This window comes from Triticum aestivum, chromosome 2A (assembly GCF_018294505.1).
Source record: "Triticum aestivum cultivar Chinese Spring chromosome 2A, IWGSC CS RefSeq v2.1, whole genome shotgun sequence".
Taxonomy (NCBI): Eukaryota; Viridiplantae; Streptophyta; class Magnoliopsida; order Poales; family Poaceae; genus Triticum; species Triticum aestivum.
This window is the reverse complement of record NC_057797.1, coordinates 200,874,324-200,894,032: the sequence shown is the minus strand read 5'-3', so window position 1 is coordinate 200,894,032 and position 19,709 is coordinate 200,874,324.

The window sequence follows — 19,709 nt, the reverse complement described above, 5'->3', positions numbered from 1 at the left end:
AATAGATGCACTTACAACCGGTTCGTGGCACGAACCGGTACTAAAGGGGTGGTGGCAGGCTGGCGTCAGGCCGGGGCCCCACGGTCACCTTTAGTACCGGTTCGTGTCACAAACCGGTACTAAAGGGCTAACCTTTAGTACCGGTTTGTGCCACGAACCGGTACTAAAGGGGTCTGACCTATAGTACCGGTTTGAGACACACACCGGCACTATAGTTTGCATGACGGCACTATAGGGCAATTTTCAAACTTGAAAAAATCATAACTAAATCATCCTAATTCAGAAAAATACATATAATATATCAAAATTTGCAGAACAAAAAGGTTGGTCATGCATGACAGATTTTGCCCTGCAGACGGGCTGGCAAAGAGAGTCTACTCTTTGCGGCCAAGCCATGAGACTAGAGCTCAGTTGCTCATTGTTGTCCTTTTTCTCACGAGGTTTGGTTTAGGCTTCTGGGTTTTAGGGCCATCGGGTCTTTGATCTCTTTTCCTCTTGACTTGGTCTGTGCATGGTGGTCCTCTGTTTTTGACATAGAAAGTAAATTGTGGCAGTTTCTATTGCGGGCATGAGGAAAATCTGGCCTGAAAGGACCTCTAGAGTCTTTGATAGCATTACCTCCTCTGCTTCTAGAGTTGCCGATCTGGACATTGAGGAGATGATGGGCCTGTTCCGGAACACTCCGGCTCCCAACTCCGTGGAGCTGAAGTGGCGGAGGAGAGCGGAGCGCAGTTCATTTTGGTGGAGCTGCCATTCTGCCGCTTCGCATTCCAGCGCCGAGCGGAGCGGAGTAGCTGGAGCGGTACGTTGCTGAACAGGCACGAAATTGTGGGAAATGCCTAGACTCAAGGCAGGTAGGGGAGGAGAAGTTTTTTGTGGTCGGTATTCGAGTTCATTCAATTCCTATTCTTGTAAATCATGCTGCTTTCAAATATTAATGAAAATGAAGGGCATTTTAGGTTGCCCGTTCATAAAAAAACAATTTTTAACAAGGTGTACTATTTTGAAGTCGCCAAACCAACGAGTCAATCATATGTATACATAATTAGAGCAATTCCAACATGGTCCTCAGCACAGTAAAGTAATATAAGACTTTTCCAACGACAAACTTTTTAGTTTTCCATACATATCTTAGATAACACCTACCATGCAAGGTACTTTAGAATTTAAATATGATTTTCTTCCAAATTGTAGGCATTGTTTTAATATACTAGTTGTTCAAATTTAAATTATATCCATTAAATACCCTAATAATCATTTACTGCCTAAAAATTAACAAATGAATTGCGAGAAATGCATAATTTCGTAGTGTTGGAAGTTAAATTTAGAAAAAGATTTGGAGCCTTCGGTATCGATGTAGAAAAAATTGGACCTTAACCATAGCTCAAACCCTAAAATCTAAAGTGTTATACCATTGGGCAGCATACGTGCTTGTCTTTTTTTTGCGAGAAGTATATGTGGCGCTTGTCACTGGTAAAGACTTATCATGACGAGTAGCCTAAAATCAGGCCGGCTGGTGGGCTAAACGTGCTAGTGGGTTGACCCGTTTCCTTGTTGTGCCGTGCCTGGGCCAGGAGTGCGGCACGAGTGACGGCCCATGTATTAGGCGTACCTGGGCCGTGGCGTGCCGGCCTGTCTGGCCAGGTTTCTCATTTCAATGGGCCTTTCTGATCGCACATGGCCTTCTCCCTGTCTCTAAAAAAGCTCTTCCATTCCCAGCCGTCAGATACAGTGTGCCGGCGCGTGGCGAGTGGCCGACGTACGCGCCGTCGCCTCCTTCCACATGCGCGGCGAGCCGCCAATGAGGTACCGCTCTTCCCACCGCACAGCTCTTGCTTCTCGTTTGATGTCCGATCTGTTATGTATGTGTTTCTGTGTGTGTGCCGAATCTTGCCCTAGAGTACTGATGAAATTGTTAGTCGGACCTTCTCTGATGCGTTTACTGTTGACTAAAGCTGATTCTAAAGCCCTAGATGAATATTTATCACTGTCGCGTCCTTCTTGATTGATCTAGTTTCCAATCTGAGTATAAACTTTCTCCGACGGTTCTCTACTCTAAACATTGGACTGAAAACTTAATCTATGAGAATGTACTCTGCGAGTTGTATACAAGAACACTGATTCATCACATATTTTTATATGAAGTAAATATGACACTCAAAATGCGACTACTGTTTTTTGTTTACTTGCAAGTGAAGATGTCTCGTTGTGCTTCAGGTGGCATCAAGCAAGGGCAATTCAGTTATTCATGGGAGTCATTAACCGGTGATGACTATCGTTTATACTTGTTGAACTGAAACATCAAATTTAGCTTTTGGTTTCTGGATTCCCATAATGTGTATTCACCAGAGTTTCTAGCACCCGGCCCAACTTGTATTTCAGAAACTTGTGCGTCCCTTCATTTCGCATTTAGCATTGTTGCATTTCAGGATTCACAGAGTTAATACATCGTTTTCTATTTGCTGCATATGTTCATGTTTCAGTGATCCACGACCCATTTTAGATAGGACTCATTTTATCTCAGGGTCATCCTGGATTTATTTTAGTGGCCCCCGTATAGTAATCTTGTTTGGAACATAATTCGAGATTAAACTTCCTTGTTTCAGGAAAACAAAAAAAGGATGGAATTGAAATTTGATGCACCGCGAAAAAGCGAGTTACTTGCCCTGAGCAAATATAACGTTAATGGTAAGGATAAAGCAATTACAGTAAGAAATGATTATCCGAAGCCCCCTGTCCCTTGTTTTCAAATCACTGAGGATTTTGATTTGAAAAAGGTTGAGGAGGTATGATAACTATCCATCTGTGTGATATTCCTCTCGCCTTATTTTTTCTTTTCTAGTGCTGACTCCTGACATTCTCTCTTTCAGCTTATGCTAGAAAGGGATATTAAGATCGCCAAGTCCATGGCAAATGACATAATCATCCCAGACCCTGCTCCCAAAGTTTGTGTTACCTTCATTTACATAATTTGATTGATGACTCATTCCATTACATTAGTTATTTTGTTTAACCCTGTAATATTATAGGGTACTTAAGTCTACTGAAACAATATGTTTGTTGTTGTGATATATGAACCTTGGATAGGAACATGTGGATTCGCATGCCTGAACCATGCTAGCTTTAGATCCCCTTACTTTTCCTTCTCTCCTTGTTGGTGCCTCATGTTTGGTTTTATCTTCAGTGTACACCAACTTGCTTGCGTTACAAGGTTTTGTTGTTTCAATTGTTTTCAGCACCTCCATAGACCAAAAGAGATGCAGTGTAATATGATTGTTAGAGGCAGTAACAAAGCATGCTTTCAGTTGCGAGTTTGTGCCATGCATTGTGCTGGTTCAACAACTTGTTATGTTGCTTAAGCATGCTACTTAATTACTACACTGCAGTAACATCATTCATATCTAATGAAACACCAATGTTGTATATTGGTCAACATAAGACTCCCTCCGTAAACTAATATAAGAGCGTTTAGATCACTATAATAGTGATCTAAACACTCTTATATTAGTTTACAGAGGGAGAACTCAAGCGAGAGGTGCTGGCTGGAAGTATGGATGTTTCTATTTATTTTTTATGATGTACCTCTAATGAACTATGTGACAGGCTGTGAGAAAGAAAGCAGGCGGAGGATGGGATCCCACATATACAAAGAGAAGTTTCTTCCCATACTGGAGATCAGTGTTAGAAGATCGAGTTCCTTTGAAGGTGTATTCAGCCTATGCCACTAGTAGAAAAAGGGTCAAACGTGAAGCACATTAGTGTCGGTTTGATTTTGGCCCGGTACTAATGGTACCATTAGTGCCGGTTCGAACGGATTTGCATTAATGCCGGTTCGTGTTGAACCTTTAGTACCGGTTCGTGGCACGAACCGATACTAAAGGGGTGGTGGCAGGCTGGCGTCAGGCCGGGGCCCCACGATCACCTTTAGTACTGGTTCGTGTCACAAACCGGTACTAAAGGGCTAACCTTTAGTACCAGTTTGTGCCACGAACCGGTACTAAAGGGGTCTGACCTATAGTACCGGTTGGAGACACAAACCGGCACTATAGTTTGCATGACGGCACTATAGGGCAATTTTCAAACTTGAAAAAATCATAACTAAATCATCCTAATTCATAAAAATACGTATAATATATCAAAATTTGCAGAACAGAAAGGTTGGTCATGCATGACAGATTTTGCCCTGCAGACGGGCTGGCAAAGAGAGTCTACTCTTTGCGGCCAAGCCATGAGACTAGAGCTCAGTTGCTCAATGTTGTCCTTTTTCTCACGAGGTTTGGTTTAGGCTTCTGGGTTTTAGGGCCATCGGGTCTTTGACCTCTTCTCCTCTTGACTTGGTCTGTGCATGGTGGTCCTCTGTTTTTGACATAGAAAGTAAATTGTGGCAGTTTCTATTGCGGGCATGAGGAAAATCTGGACTGAAAGGAGCTCTAGAGTCTTTGATAGCATTACCTCCTCTGCTTCTAGAGTTGCCGATCTGGACATTGAGGAGATGAAGGGCCTGTTCCGGAACACTCCAGCTCCCAACTCCGTGGAGCTGAAGTGGCGGAGCGGAGCGGAGCGCGGTTCATTTTGGTGGAGCTGCCATTCTGCCGCTTCGCATTCCAGCGCCGAGCGGAGCAGAGTAGCTGGAGCGGTCCGTTGCCGAACAGGCACGAAATTGTGGGAAATGCCTAGACTCAAGGCAGGTAGGGGAGGAGCAGTTTTTGGTGGTCGGTATTCGAGTTCATTCAATTCCTATTCTTGTAAATCATGCTGCTTTCAAATATTAATCAAAATGAAGGCATTTTAGGTTGCCCGTTCATAAAAAAACAATTTTTAACAAGGTGTACTATTCTGAAGTCGCCAAACCAATGAGTCAATCGTATGTATACATAATTAGAGCAATTCCAACATGGTCCTCAGCACAGTAAAGTAATATAAGACTTTTCCAACTACAAACTTTTTAGTTTTCCATACATATCTTAGATAACACCTACCATGCAAGGTACTTTAGAATTTAAATATGATTTTCTTCCAAATTGTAGGCATTGTTTTAATATACTAGTTGTTCAAATTTAAATTATATCCATTAAATACCCTAATAATCATTTACTGCCTAAAAATTAACAAATGAATTGCGAGAAATGCATAATTTCGTAATGTTGGAAGTTAAATTTAGAAAAAGGTTTGGAGCCTTCGGTATCGATGTAGAAAAAATTGGACCTTAACCATAGCTCAAACCCTAAAATCTAAAGTGTTATACCATTGGGCAGCATACGTGCTTGTCTTTTTTTTGCGAGAAGTATAGGTGGCGCTTGTCACTGGTAAAGACTTATCATGATGAGTAGCCTAAAATCACGCCGGCTGGTGGGCTAAACGTGCCAGTGGGCTGACCCGTTTACTTGTTGTGCCGTGCCTGGGCCAGGAGTGCGGCACGAGTGACGGCTCGTGTATTAGGCGTACCTGGGCCGTGGCGCGCCGACCTGTCTGGCCAGGTTTCTCATTTCAATGGGCCTTTCTGATCGCACGTGGCCTTCTCCCTGTCTCTAAAAAAAGCTCTTCCATTCCCAGCCGTCAGATACAGTGTGCCGGCGCATGGTGAGTGGCAGACGTACGCACCGTCGCCTCCTTCCACATCCGCGGCGAGCCGCCAACGAGGTACCGCTCTTCCCGCCACACAGCTCTTGCTTCTCGTTTGATGTCTGATCTGTTATGTATGTATTTCTGTGTGTGTGCCGAATCTTCCCTAGAGTACTGATGAAATTGTTAGTCGGACCTTCTCTGATGCGTTTACTGTTGACTAAAGCTGATTCTAAAGCCCTAGATCAATTTTTATCACTGTCACGTCCTTCTTGATTGATCTAGTTTCCAATCTAAGTATAAACTTTCTCCGACGGTTCTCTACTCTAAACATTGGACTGAAAACTTAATCTATGAGAATGTACTCTGCGAGTTGTATACAAGAACACTGATTCATCACATATTTTTATATGAAGTAAATATGACACTCAAAATGCGACTACTGTTTTTTGTTTACTTGCAAGTGAAGATGTCTCGTTGTGCTTCAGGTGGCATGTCATTAACCAGTGATGACTATCGTTTATACTTGTTGAACTGAAACATCAAATTTAGCTTTTGGTTTCTGGATTCCCATAATGTCTATTCACCAGAGTTTCTAGCACCCAGCCCAACTTGTATTTCAGAAACTTGTGCGTCCCTTCATTTTGCATTTAGCATTGTTGCATTTCAGGATTCACAGAGTTAATACATCATTTTCTATTTGCTGCATATGTTCATGTTTCAGTGATCCACGACCCATTTTAGATAGGACTCATTTTATCTCAGGGTCATCCTGGATTTATTTCAGTGGCTCCCGTATAGTAATCTTGTTTGGAACATAATTCGAGATTAAACTTCCTTGTTTCAGGAAAACAAAAAAAAGGATGGAATTGAAATTTGATGCACCGCGGAAAAGCGAGTTACTTGCCCTAAGCAAATATAACATTAATGGTAAGGATAAAGCAATTACAGCAAGAAATGATTATCCGAAGCCCCCTGTCCCTTGTTTTTAAATCACTGAGGATTTTGATTTGGAAAAGGTTGAGGAGGTATGATAACTATCCATCTATGTGATATTCCTCTCGCCTTATTTTTTCTTTTCCAGTGCTGACTCCTGACATTCTCTCTTTTAGCTTATGCTAGAAAGGGATATTAAGATCACCAAGTCCATGGCAAATGACATAATCATCCCAGACCCTGCTCCCAAAGTTTGTGTTACCTTCATTTACATAATTTGATTGATGACTCATTCCATTACATTATTTATTTTGTTTAACCCTGTAATATTATAGGGTACTTAAGTCTACTGAAACAATATGTTTGTTGTTGTGATATATGAACCTTGGATAGGAACATGTGGATTCGCATGCCTGAACCATGCTAGCTTTAGATCCCCTTACTTTTCCTTCTCTCCTTGTTGGTGCCTCATGTTTGGTTTTATCTTCAGTGTACACCAACTTGCTTGCGTTACAAGGTTTTGTTGTTTCAATTGTTTTCAGCACCTCCATAGACCAAAAGAGATGCAATGTAATATGATTGTTGTTGGCAGTAACAAAGCATGCTTCAGTTGCGAGTTTGTGCCATGCATTGTGCTGGTTCAACAGCTTGTTATGTTGCTTAAGCATGCTACTTAATTACTACACTGCAGTAACATCATTCATATCTAATGAAACACCAATGTTGTGTATTGGTCAACATAATACTCCCTCCGTAAACTAATATAAAAGCGTTTAGCTCACTAAAATAGTGATCTAAACACTCTTATATTAGTTTACAGAGGGAGTACTCAAGCGAGAGGTGCTGGCTGGAAGTATGGATGTTTCTATTTATTTTTTATGATGTACCTCTAATGAACTATGTGACAGGCTGTGAGAAAGAAAGCAGGCGGAGGATGGGATCCCACATATACAAAGAGAAGTTTCTTCCCATACTGGAGATCAGTGTTACAAGATTGGGTTCCTTTGAAGGTGTATCCAGCCTATGCCACTAGTAGAAAAAGGGGCAAACGTGAAGCACATTAGTGCCGGTTTGATTTTGGCCCGGTACTAATGGTACCATTAGTGCCGGTTCGAACAGATTTGCATTAATGCCGGTTCGTGTTGAACCTTTAGTACAGGTTCGTGGCACGAACCGGTACTAAAGGGGTGGTGGCAGGCTCGCGTCAAGCCGGGGCCCCACGATCACCTTTAGTACCGGTTCATGTCACAAACCGGTACTAAAGGGCTAACCTTTAGTACCGGTTTGTGCCACGAACCGGTACTAAAGGGGTCTGACCTATAGTACCGGTTGGAGACACAAACCGGCACTATAGTTTGCATGACGGCACTATAGGGCAATTTTCAAACTTGAAAAAATCATAACTAAATCATCCTAATTCAGAAAAATACATATAATATATCAAAATTTGCAGAACAAAAAGGTTGGTCATGCATAACAGATTTTGCCCTGCAGATGGTCTGGCAAAGAGAGTCTACTCTTCGCGGCCAAGCCTTGAGACTAGAGCTCAGTTGCTCATTGTTGTCCTTTTTCTCACGAGGTTTGGTTTAGGCTTCTGGGTTTTAGGGCCATCGGGTCTTTGACCTCTTCTCCTCTTGACTTGGTCTGTGCATGGTGGTCCTCTGTTTTTGACATAGAAAGTAAATTATGGCAGTTTCTATTGCAGGCATGAGGAAAATCTGGCCTGAAAGGAGCTCGAGAGTCTTTGATAGCATTACCTCCTCTGCTTCTAGAGTTGCCGATCTGGACATTGAGGAGATGAAGGGCCTGTTCCGGAACACTCCGGCTCCCGACTCCGTGGAGCTGAAGTGGCGGAGCGGAGCGGAGCGTAGTTCATTTTGGTGGAGCTGCCATTCTACCGCTTCGCATTCCAGCGCCGAGCGGAGCGGAGTAGCTAGAGCGGTCCGTTGCCGAGCAGGCACGAAATTGTGGGAAATGCCTAGACTCAAGGCAGGTAGGGGAGGAGCAGTTTTTGGTGGTCCGTATTCGAGTTCATTCAATTCCTATTCTTGTAAATCATGCTGCTTTCAAATATTAATGAAAATGAAGGGCATTTTAGGTTGCCCGTTCATAAAAAAACAATTTTTAACAAGGTGTACTATTTTGAAGTCGCCAAACCAACGAGTCAATCGTATGTATACATAATTAGAGCAATTCCAACATGGTCCTCAGCACAGTAAAGTAATATAAGACTTTTCCAACTACAAACTTTTTAGTTTTCCATACATATCTTAGATAACACCTACCATGCAAGGTACTTTAGAATTTAAATATGATTTTCTTCCAAATTGTAGGCATTGTTTTAATATACTAGTTGTTCAAATTTAAATTATATCCATTAAATACCCTAATAATCATTTACTGCCTAAAAATTAACAAATGAATTGCAAGAAATGCATAATTTCGTAATGTTGGATGTTAAATTTAGAAAAAGGTTTGGAGCCTTCGGTATCGATGTAGAAAAAATTGGACCTTAACCATAGCTCAGACCCTAAAATCTAAAGTGTTATACCATTGGGCAGCATTCGTGCTTGTCTTTTTTTTTTGCGAGAAGTATATGTGGCGCTTGTCACTGTTAAAGACTTATCATGATGAGTAGCCTAAAATCAGGCCGGCTGGTGGGCTAAACGTGCCAGTGGGCTGACCCGTTTCCTTGTTGTGCCGTGCCTGGGCCAGGAGTGCGGCACGAGTGACGGCCCTTGTATTAGGCGTACCTGGGCCGTGGCACGCCGGCCTGTCTGGCCAGGTTTCTCATTTCAATGGGCCTTTCTGATCGCACGTGGCCTTCTCCCTGTCTCTAAAAAAAGCTCTTCCATTCCCAGCCGTCAGATACAGTGTGTCGGCGCGTGGCGAGTGGCCGACGTACGCGCTGTCGCCTCCTTCCACATCCGCGGCGAGCCGCCAACGAGGTATCGCTCTTCCCGCCGCACAGCTCTTGCTTCTCTTTTGATGTTTGATCTGTTATGTATGTGTTTATGTGTGTGTGCCGAATCTTGCCCTAGAGTACTGATGAAATTGTTAGCCGGACCTTCTCTGATGCGTTTACTGTTGACTAAAGCTGATTCTAAAGCCCTAGATGAATTTTTATCACTGTCCCGTCCTTCTTGATTGATCTAGTTTCCAATCTGAGTATAAACTTTCTCCGACGGTTCTCTACTCTAAACATTGGACTGAAAACTTAATCTGTGAGAATGTACTCTGCGAGTTGTATACAAGAACACTAATTCATCACATATTTTTATATGAAGTAAATATGACACTCAAAACGCGACTACTGTTTTTTGTTTACTTGCAAGTGAAGATGTCTCGTTGTGCTTCAGGTGGCATCAAGCAAGGGCAATTCAGTTATTCATGGGAGTCATTAACCAGTGATGACTATCGTTTATACTTGTTGAACTGAAACATCAAATTTAGCTTTTGGTTTCTGGATTCCCATAATGTCTATTCACCAGAGTTTCTAGCACCCGGCCCAACTTGTATTTCAGAAACTTGTGGGTCCCTTCATTTCGCATTTAGCATTGTTGCATTTCAGGATTCACAGAGTTAATACATCGTTTTCTATTTGCTGCATATGTTCATGTTTCAGTGATCCACGACCCATTTTAGATAGGACTCATTTTATCTCAGGGTCATCCTGGATTTATTTCAGTGGCCCCCGTATAGTAATCTTGTTTGGAACATAATTCGAGATTAAACTTCCTTGTTTCAGGAAAACAAAAAAAAGGATGGAATTGAAATTTGATGCACCGCGGAAAAGCGAGTTACTTGCCTTGAGCAAATATAACGTTAATGGTAAGGATAAAGCAATTACAGTCAGAAATGATTATCCGAAGCCCCCTGTCCCTTGTTTTGAAATCACTGAGGATTTTGATTTGGAAAAGGTTGAGGAGGTATGATAACTATCCATCTGTGTGATATTCCTCTCGCCTTATTTTTTCTTTTCCTATGCCACTAGTAGAAAAAGGGTCAAACGTGAAGCACATTAGTGCCGGTTTGATTTTGGCCCGGTACTAATGGTACCATTAGTGCCAGTTCGAACGGATTTGCATTAATGCCGCTTCGTGTTGAACCTTTAGTACCGGTTCGTGGCACGAACCGGTACTAAAGGGGTGGTGGCAGGCTGGCGTCAGGCCGGGGCCCCACGATCACCTTTAGTACCGGTTCGTGTCACAAACTGGTACTAAAGGGCTAACCTTTAGTACCGGTTTGTGCCACGAACCGGTACTAAAGGGGTCTGACCTATAGTACCGGCTGGAGACACAAACCGGCACTATAATTTGCATGACGGCACTATAGGGCAATTTTCAAACTTGAAAAAAATCATAACTAAATCATCCTAATTCAGAAAAATACATATAATATATCAAAATTTGCAGAACAAAAAGGTTGGTCATGCATGACAGATTTTGCCCTGCAGACGGGCTGGCAAAGAGAGTCTACTCTTTGCGGCCAAGCCATGAGACTAGAGCTCAGTTGCTCATTGTTTTCCTTTTCCTCACGAGGTTTGGTTTAGGCTTCTGGGTTTTAGGGCCATCGGGTCTTTGATCTCTTCTCCTCTTGACTTGGTGTGCGCATGGTGGTCCTCTGTTTTTGACATAGAAAGTAAATTGTGGCAGTTTCTATTGCGGGCATGAGGAAAATCTGGCCTGAAAGGAGCTCTAGAGTCTTTGATAGCATTACCTCTGCTTCTAGAGTTGCCGATCTGGACATTTAGGAGATGAAGGGCCTGTTCCGGAACACTCCGGCTCCCAAATCCGTGAAGCTGAAGTGGCGGAGCGGAGCGGAGCGCAGTTCATTTTGGTGGAGCTGCCATTCTGCCGCTTCGCATTCCAGCGCCGAGCGGAGCGGAGTAGCTGGAGCGGTCCGTTGCCGAACAGGCACGAAATTGTGGGAAATGCCTAGACTCAAGGTGGGTAGGGGAGGAGCAGTTTTTGGTGGTCGGTATTCGAGTTCATTCAATTCCTATTCTTGTAAATCATGCTGCTTTCAAATATTAATGAAAATGAAGGGCATTTTAGGGTGCCCGTTCATAAAAAAACAATTTTTAACAAGGTGTACTATTTTGAAGTCGCCAAACCAACGAGTCAATCGTATGTATACATAATTAGAGCAATTCCAACATGGTCCTCAGCACAGTAAAGTAATATAAGACTTTTCCAACTACAAACTTTTTAGTTTTCCATACATATCTTAGATAACACCTACCATGCAAGGTACTTTGGAATTTAAATATGATTTTCTTCCAAATTGTAGGCATTGTTTTAATATACTAGTTGTTCAAATTTAGATTATATCCATTAAATACCCTAATAATAATTTACTGCCTAAAAATTAACAAATGAATTGCGAGAAATGCATAATTTCGTAATGTTGGAAGTTAAATTTAGAAAAAGGTTTGGAGCCTTCGGTATCGATGTAGAAAAAATTGGACCTTAACCATAGCTCAAACCCTAAAATCTAAAGTGTTATACCATTGGGGAGCATACGTGCTTGTCTTTTTTTTTGCGAGAAGTATATGTGGCACTTGTCACTGGTAAAGACTTATCATGATGAGTAGCCTAAAATCAGGCCGGCTGGTGGGCTAAACGTTCCAGTGGGCTGACCCGTTTCCTTGTTGTGCCGTGCTTGGGCCAGGAGTGCGGCACGAGTGACGGTCCGTGTATTAGGTGTACCTGGGCCGTGGCGCGCCGGCCTGTCTGGCCAGGTTTCTCATTTCAATGGGCCTTTCTGATCGCACGTGGCCTTCTCCCTGTCTCTAAAAAAAGCTCTTCCATTCCCAGCCGTCAGATATAGTGTGCCAGCGCGTGGCGAGTGGCCGACGTACGCGCCGTCGCCTCCTTCCACATCCGCGGCGAGCCGCCAACGAGGTACCGCTCTTCCCGCCGCACAGCTCTTGCTTCTCGTTTGATGTCTGATCTGTTATGTATGTGTTTCTGTGTGTGTACCGAATCTTGCCCTAGAGTACTGATGAAATTGTTAGTCGGACCTTCTCTGATGCGTTTAGTGTTGACTAAAGCTGATTCTAAAGCCCTAGATGATTTTTTATCACTGTCGCGTCCTTCTTGATTGATCTAGTTTCCAATCTGAGTATAAACTTTCTCCGACGGTTCTCTACTCTAAACATTGGACTGAAAACTTAATCTGTGAGAATGTACTCTGTGAGTTGTGTAAAAGAACACTGATTCATCACGTATTTTTATATGAAGTAAATATGACACTCAAAATGCGACTATTGTTTTTTGTTTACTTGCAAGTGAAGATGTCTCGTTGTGCTTCAGGTGGCATCAAGCAAGGGCAATTTAGTTATTCATGGGAGTCATTAACCAGTGATGACTATCGTTTATACTTGTTGAACTGAAACATCAAGTTTAGCTTTTGGTTTCTGGATTCCCATAATGTCTATTCACCAGAGTTTCTAGCACCTGGCCCAACTTGTATTTCAGAAACTTGTGCGTCCCTTCATTTCGCATTTAGCATTGTTGCATTTCAGGATTCACAGAGTTAATACATCGTTTTATATTTGCTGCATATGTTCATGTTTCAGTGATCCACGACCCATTTTAGATAGGACTCATTTTATCTCAGGGTCATCCTGGATTTATTTCAGTGGCCCCCGTATAGTAATCTTGTTTGGAACATAATTCGAGATTAAACTTCCTTGTTTCAGGAAAACAAAAAAGGATGGAATTGAAATTTGATGCACCGCGGAAAAGCGAGTTACTTGCCCTGAGCAAATATAACGTTAATGGTAAGGATAAAGCAATTACAGTAAGAAATGGTTATCCGAAGCCCCCTGTCCCTTGTTTTGAAATCACTGAGGATTTTGATTTGGAAAAGGTTGAGGAGGTATGATAACTATCCATCTGTGTGATATTCCTCTCGCCTTATTTTTTCTTTTCCAGTGCGGACTCCTGACATTCTCTCTTTCAGCTTATGCTAGAAAGGGATATTAAGATCGCCAAGTCCATGGCAAATGACATAATCATCCCAGACCCTGCTCCCAAAGTTTGTGTTACCTTCATTTACATAATTTGATTGATGACTCATTCCATTACATTAGTTATTTTGTTTAACCCTGTAATATTATAGGGTACTTAAGTCTACTGAAACAATATGTTTGCTGTTGTCATATATGAACCTTGGATAGGAACATGTGGATTCGCATGCCTGAACCATGCTAGCTTTAGATGCCCTTACTTTTCCTTCTCTCCTTGTTGGTGCCTCATGTTTGGTTTTATCTTCAGTGTACACCAACTTGCTTGCGTTACAAGGTTTTGTTGTTTCAATTGTTGTCAGCACCTCCATAGACCAAAAGAGATGCAATGTAATATGATTGTTGGAGGCAGTAACAAAGCATGCTTCAGTTGCGAGTTTGTGCCATGCATTGTGCTGGTTCAACAGCTTGTTATGTTGCTTAAGCATGCTACTTAATTACTACCAGTTTTCCGTTTCGACAACTTTTTAAAATCACAAAATTCCAAAGGGAAAATAGAGTTTTTGGACGTTTTAGACGTTTTTTGGACGTTTTTAGCGTTTAGTGCTAGGGTTTAGATTTCAGCGTTTAGGGTTAGGTTTTATGGTCTAAACCCTTAGTTTTTACTGTTTAGCATAGAGTTTCCGACGTTTTAAGTCCCGGGTTTAGGGTTTAGAACAATTTTTGAAATGACAAAATGTAAAAGGAAAAAAAAGATATGCTCTAATTTATGTTTTTTTGAATTTTGGTTAAATCTTGTCAAACTGGTCAAACAACTGATTCAAGAAATATAGAGTGTTACTAAATAATTACGCAATAATATTAGTGTTACTAAATAAGTATCTCAGTTTTTTTGAATTTTGTTCAAATCTGGTCAAACTATGGTCAAACTGTGGTCAAACTATGGTCAAACTACTTATTCAAGAAATATTAGTGTTACTACATAATTATTCAAGAATATTAGTGTTACTAAATAATTATTTCAATTTTTTGAATTTTGGTCACATCTGGTCAAACTGTGGTCAAACTATGGTCAAACTTATTCAAGATATATTAGCGTTACTAAATAATTACTGTTTTTTTAGAATAATAGTTTCAAACTCAAACGGTGAAATGTGTGACTTCATGCTCAAGCTAAACTCCTGAGGGTTAATAGGATTGACATCTTACTATTGTCAGGAAAACACAAGTGCAGACTCGGAAACGAAGGAGAATAGAACCTGAAAGTTAAGCGTGCTCGGGCTGGAGTAGTGAGAGGGATGGGTGACCGGTCGGGAAGTTAGATGATTTGGAATGAGTGATCCACACTTGAGCAGTTAAGAGAGGTGATTAGAGACTAAATCATCAAATAATTCAGAAAAATTAAAAATAAAAAAAAATCAAATTTTTTTCCAAAATTTTCAATTTTTTTTTAAAAAAACCTTTAGTACCGGTTGGTAACACCAACCGGTACAAAAGGTCCCCCGTACCAGGGCGCGAGCTCACGCCACGTGGTGGCACTTTAGCGCCGGTTCGTGTCGAACCGGTACTAAAGGGGGGGGGCTTTAGTGCCGAAACTTTAGTGCCGGTTCCATAACCGGCACTAAAGGCCCTTACAAACCGGTACTAATGGTCCGTTTTCTACTAGTGTGCAAGCTCAGGTCTATCACTGAGTAACTCAATAGTCAATGGATCTACTCAAACTCCAAATCATAAACTTGGTCCAGTCCGGAGAATCTCGCCACTTACAAGCAATAATCAACCGAGAAGGTGCTTTATAACGGCTGCTAGTGGTGCAATCAGGCTCTTGAAGGTGCTAAAGTAGAGTAGAAAGGTATGTCAGGAGTTTTGTCTCCCTCTCCCAAGTTTTCTAAACATGCCCCACATAAACACATGGGAAGAAAAAAATTTCATGATGCACCTTTAACTAGTAAGATTATTCGTTGCTAGTCCATTAAGGATTTGGTTATTTGCTCGATAGGGTTAGGTATTCTATTATTGTGTCTTTTTCCCCGCTGTTGTAAGTTTCTAGTCTCCAGGTTCTTCTACTTCATGGGCTACGCCAAGCTTGGGTATGTTTGCTTGCTTAGCAATGAGCAACCCTACTGTTATTTATTTCCCCCAAGCGGTCCATGTGCAGATAATTATTTAGATGATAGTGACATCTAAATCCTTGTGGAGAAGCAATATATGTCCACATGATTTCTTGTACAGTACGTATGTTTTTGTTTTCTTAGGGAATTCTCAACCCTGTGAAATATACAACACATTTGATCCTATGGATATGATGGTATTGATCAACCAAACACCCAACACTTGTTAATGCAGTGGGTAGTTCGTCAGTGCTTAACGTGGTGCTGCTCCCTTTACTAAACCATGTTAAAGCTGCACTCGTAACAAGCAGCTTCTATTGATGCTCACAGGCATGTAGTTCTTTTTACGATCATTTTTTACATGGAGTTAGTAGTGTTGAAGTGCTTCTTTAATCTCCTGCACACATAAACATGCATTTGTCTTTAGTTATCTCTACTATTACATGGGATTCTGCTATCATTGTAATGGTTGCTTCAACTCCCTCATTCCCCTCCCGCAAACATGGAGTTTTTTTTACAATCATTTTTTTTGACATGGAGTTAGTAGTGTTGAAGTGCTTCTTCAATCTCCCGCACACATAAACTGGTAGGACTAGGGTTCCTTCCAGGCCTCCGGCGCAGATTGTATGGGCAAGGAGGAGGGGGACGAGGGCTGGAGCGGGCGCGCCGGCGGACAGGCGCCGTCGCGGCTACGGTTAGAGGCGGCGGCTAGGGTTCCGGCTCCTCAGGGAGCCGGGCAACAGAAGATTATAATATCTTTATTGCTTCATTTCAACGGTGTCTTACAACTAGTATTTATAACTTTAGCCTAAGATAACTTGCCTAAGATAACTTGTGGGCCAAGCCCCTAATACTAATGCCTGGTGGGCCTCTTCCTAGTATAGACCAAGCCGGTCATAACATCTCTCCCCGCCTGCGCAAACAGCTCGTCCTTGAGCTGAAAGTCTGGATAGTGTTGGCGAAAATTCTCACGCTGCTCACTACAAGAAATATGTCAACTTATGACCTTCTGTCAGTGACCCTCGAAGAATTGGTCATAAATTTATGACCATTTTAGACCAATTGGTCAAAATCTGTTCAGGGGGTTCCAAACCCTAAACCATTGCGACCATTTTGGTCAGAAAGGTCGTAATTTCATTACACAAAATGGTCACAAAGCAAACAGTGCTAGTCCGCTGCCTTATTTCTAGTTGTTAATGACCAATATAGATGGTCATAGCCTTGTAGATTGTGGTGGGTTGTGATGACTAGGCGCCATCTCATCAGTTTTGCCTATGTGTCATGTCCATGTGGCAGTTTTTGCCCTAGGTTGTGAAGCAACCTATATTTCTATCATTCCCAAAATTCCTAAAAGAATCTCATAAATTCTTTGGGGCATATCTTCATTAAATATGTAAAAATCCTTCCTTGCCTAGTTCAAAACTAATTCAACAATATTCATTTTCCTATTCTGTTCACAACAACACTTTATGAAGGAAGTGCTATTTATATATTCTTGATTGCCCTCGGAATTTTTGGGCACTCTTTCCTATCCAAATCATTACCGCATGACAAAATTCAGCTCCATTTGCCTAGCAAATCTTCCTCGGCAAATTTCCAAAGTTTTTGTCCACCTAGAAGCATTGTGAAGGAAGTACCTTTTTTATATCTCTAAATGACATGAAATTTATACAGTTCCTTCATATGCCCAAATTATCACCCTCCTCCAAATTGCAGCTCAGTCAAATCATCTATGTGAGCCCAGGTTCAATTTATATTTTATGGCCAAATTGGCACGTTGCAAAGCAAGTGTTATATAGACCCCTCCTATTACCCTCAAACTTTTCGAGCACTCTTCCATACCCAAATCATTGCCACATGATAATATTCAGCTCAATTTTCCTAGTAAATCTTTCTCGGGAAATTTCCAAAGTTTCTACCTCAAGAGAAGCTTTGTGAAGTAAGTACTAGCTAGGCTTACCCAAATGATCTGAAAATTTACCAGCGCATGCCCATACCTATGTAACTTACCTACACCAATTTTTAGCTCATTTCATTCATCCAATCTCTCTCACTAGTTTTCCCAAGTTTTTGTCCATAGAAGAGCATTGTGAAGGAAGTACTACTTTGGCATGTCAAAATGATATCAATTTTCTACAATGCTTTCCTATGCCCAAATAACCATCCTCCACCAAATTTCAGCTCAATCCATTCATTATTTTGAGCCCAGCTTCAACATTCATATTTTTGTCCAGTGTGGTACTTTGCAAAGCAAGTACCACCTAGGATCCTCCTTTTGAGCTGAAAATTTGTGAATACATTCTCCTTAGTAGATGATCATCCTCGGCCAAAACTCACGCCCATTGGCCATGTGCATTTCCCGTACCGCTAATCAAACACTTGGGCTGCTTATTCATGTTTGAGCATCGATCGGTCTCCTCGTGAGAATCTTATGTTGTGATTTTCTTCCTAGAACCTACCTGGGGAGTGCCCAACCCACTAGAAATTCCTAGGCCGCCCAGAACACATGGCAACACCACGGCCACGCGGTGACCATGCGGCGGGCATGCGAGTTTACGCGCTCTAGAATTGGGGGCCTTGGCCACCGCCCAAACCTCGACGTATCGCCACCAAACCATGTATTTATGATTAAATAGGTACTTATGTAACTAGAAATGATTTTTGGAAAAAATAAATAGAAAACTATGAGGCAGCTGCAGTTCAAATTTGACCCGCTTCCTACTGAATCGGCATGAATTTGTCTTTTTCACCAGAGGTGGATCAAAACTTTTGACACCCAACCATTTTGTAAATTGTTCATTAAATATGGCCTAGTATTTTATAAAATTGATTAGGTCCAATTTTGCAACAAATATATGGTAGGTCCTTCACAAAAAAACTCATTTTGGGCACTCGGAAAAATGGAAAATGAATTTTTCATGCAAAGAAAATGAAAACTTCCTTAGGCAACATTGTTTGGAATTCCAAGACGCACCCTTATGCCCAATATGAGATCATTTGAACAAACTATGCCACGAATGTGGCCATAAGATTGATCATTTGGCTTGAAAGTCATTGATCTCCACACGTGATAGCTCGTTTCTGAGAACACTTTTTTATAATAATTGCCGTATTACAAGTTTGTTATTTTTCCTGGGAACTTGGCCACATATGATGACACAATTCAAAGGTTTCCCAATTTTTTGATTTTTCTTGAATTTTTTATGCCCGTTTCAAAATGCGGTCAAAACGGCGGGAATGACCATTCCTAGCTAGTGGTTGAATATTGGAATTTTTTTGGTGTTTTTCTGATTAAATAGATACTTATGTACCTAGAAATGATTTTTGGAAAAAATAAAAAGCAAACTATGAGGCAGCCGCAGTTCAAATTTGACCCGATTCCTGCTGAATCGGCGGGAATTTGTCTTTTTTACCAGAGATAGATCAAAGCTTTTGACACCCAACCATTTTATCAATTGTGCATTAAATATGACCTACTCCCTCCGTTCGGAATTACTTGTCTCGGATATGGATGAATCTAGAACTAAAATACATCTAGATACATCCATTTCTGCGACAAGTAATTCCGAACGAAGGGAGTAGTATTTTAGAAAAATGATTTTATGCCATTTTGCAACAAATGTATGGTAGTTCCTTCACAAAAAAAAACACATTTTGGTCACTCAGAAAATGGAAAATGGTTCTTTTGAGCAAAGAAAATGAAAACCTTCCAAATCAACATTGTTTGTCATCCCTAAATACACACATGTACAGAATATTGGTTTATTTGAACTAACTATAAGAGGTTAAATGTTTGCCTGAATAAGAGGGTACAAACTATAAGAGAAAAAACAAAGAAGCTTAATTCTGATTGGTGGAACCAGCTATGGCATGGATCAATGACATGGAAAACATCTGTCCATCCATCCGTCCATCCACCCCTCCGCTCTCTCTCTCACACAGCAAACCCCCCCCTCTCTCGCACAGCTAACCCTAGCAATCTACCTCTCCCGTCCCCTCCCCTTGCGCAGCCGCCACCCACCTCCACCCACCTCCACCACGCCTTCTTCCCACCCACATCGTCGCCGCTGCTGCCGGCCTACGCCCTCCCCCCACACAGCCGCCGTGAAACCCCATCCTCACCTTCT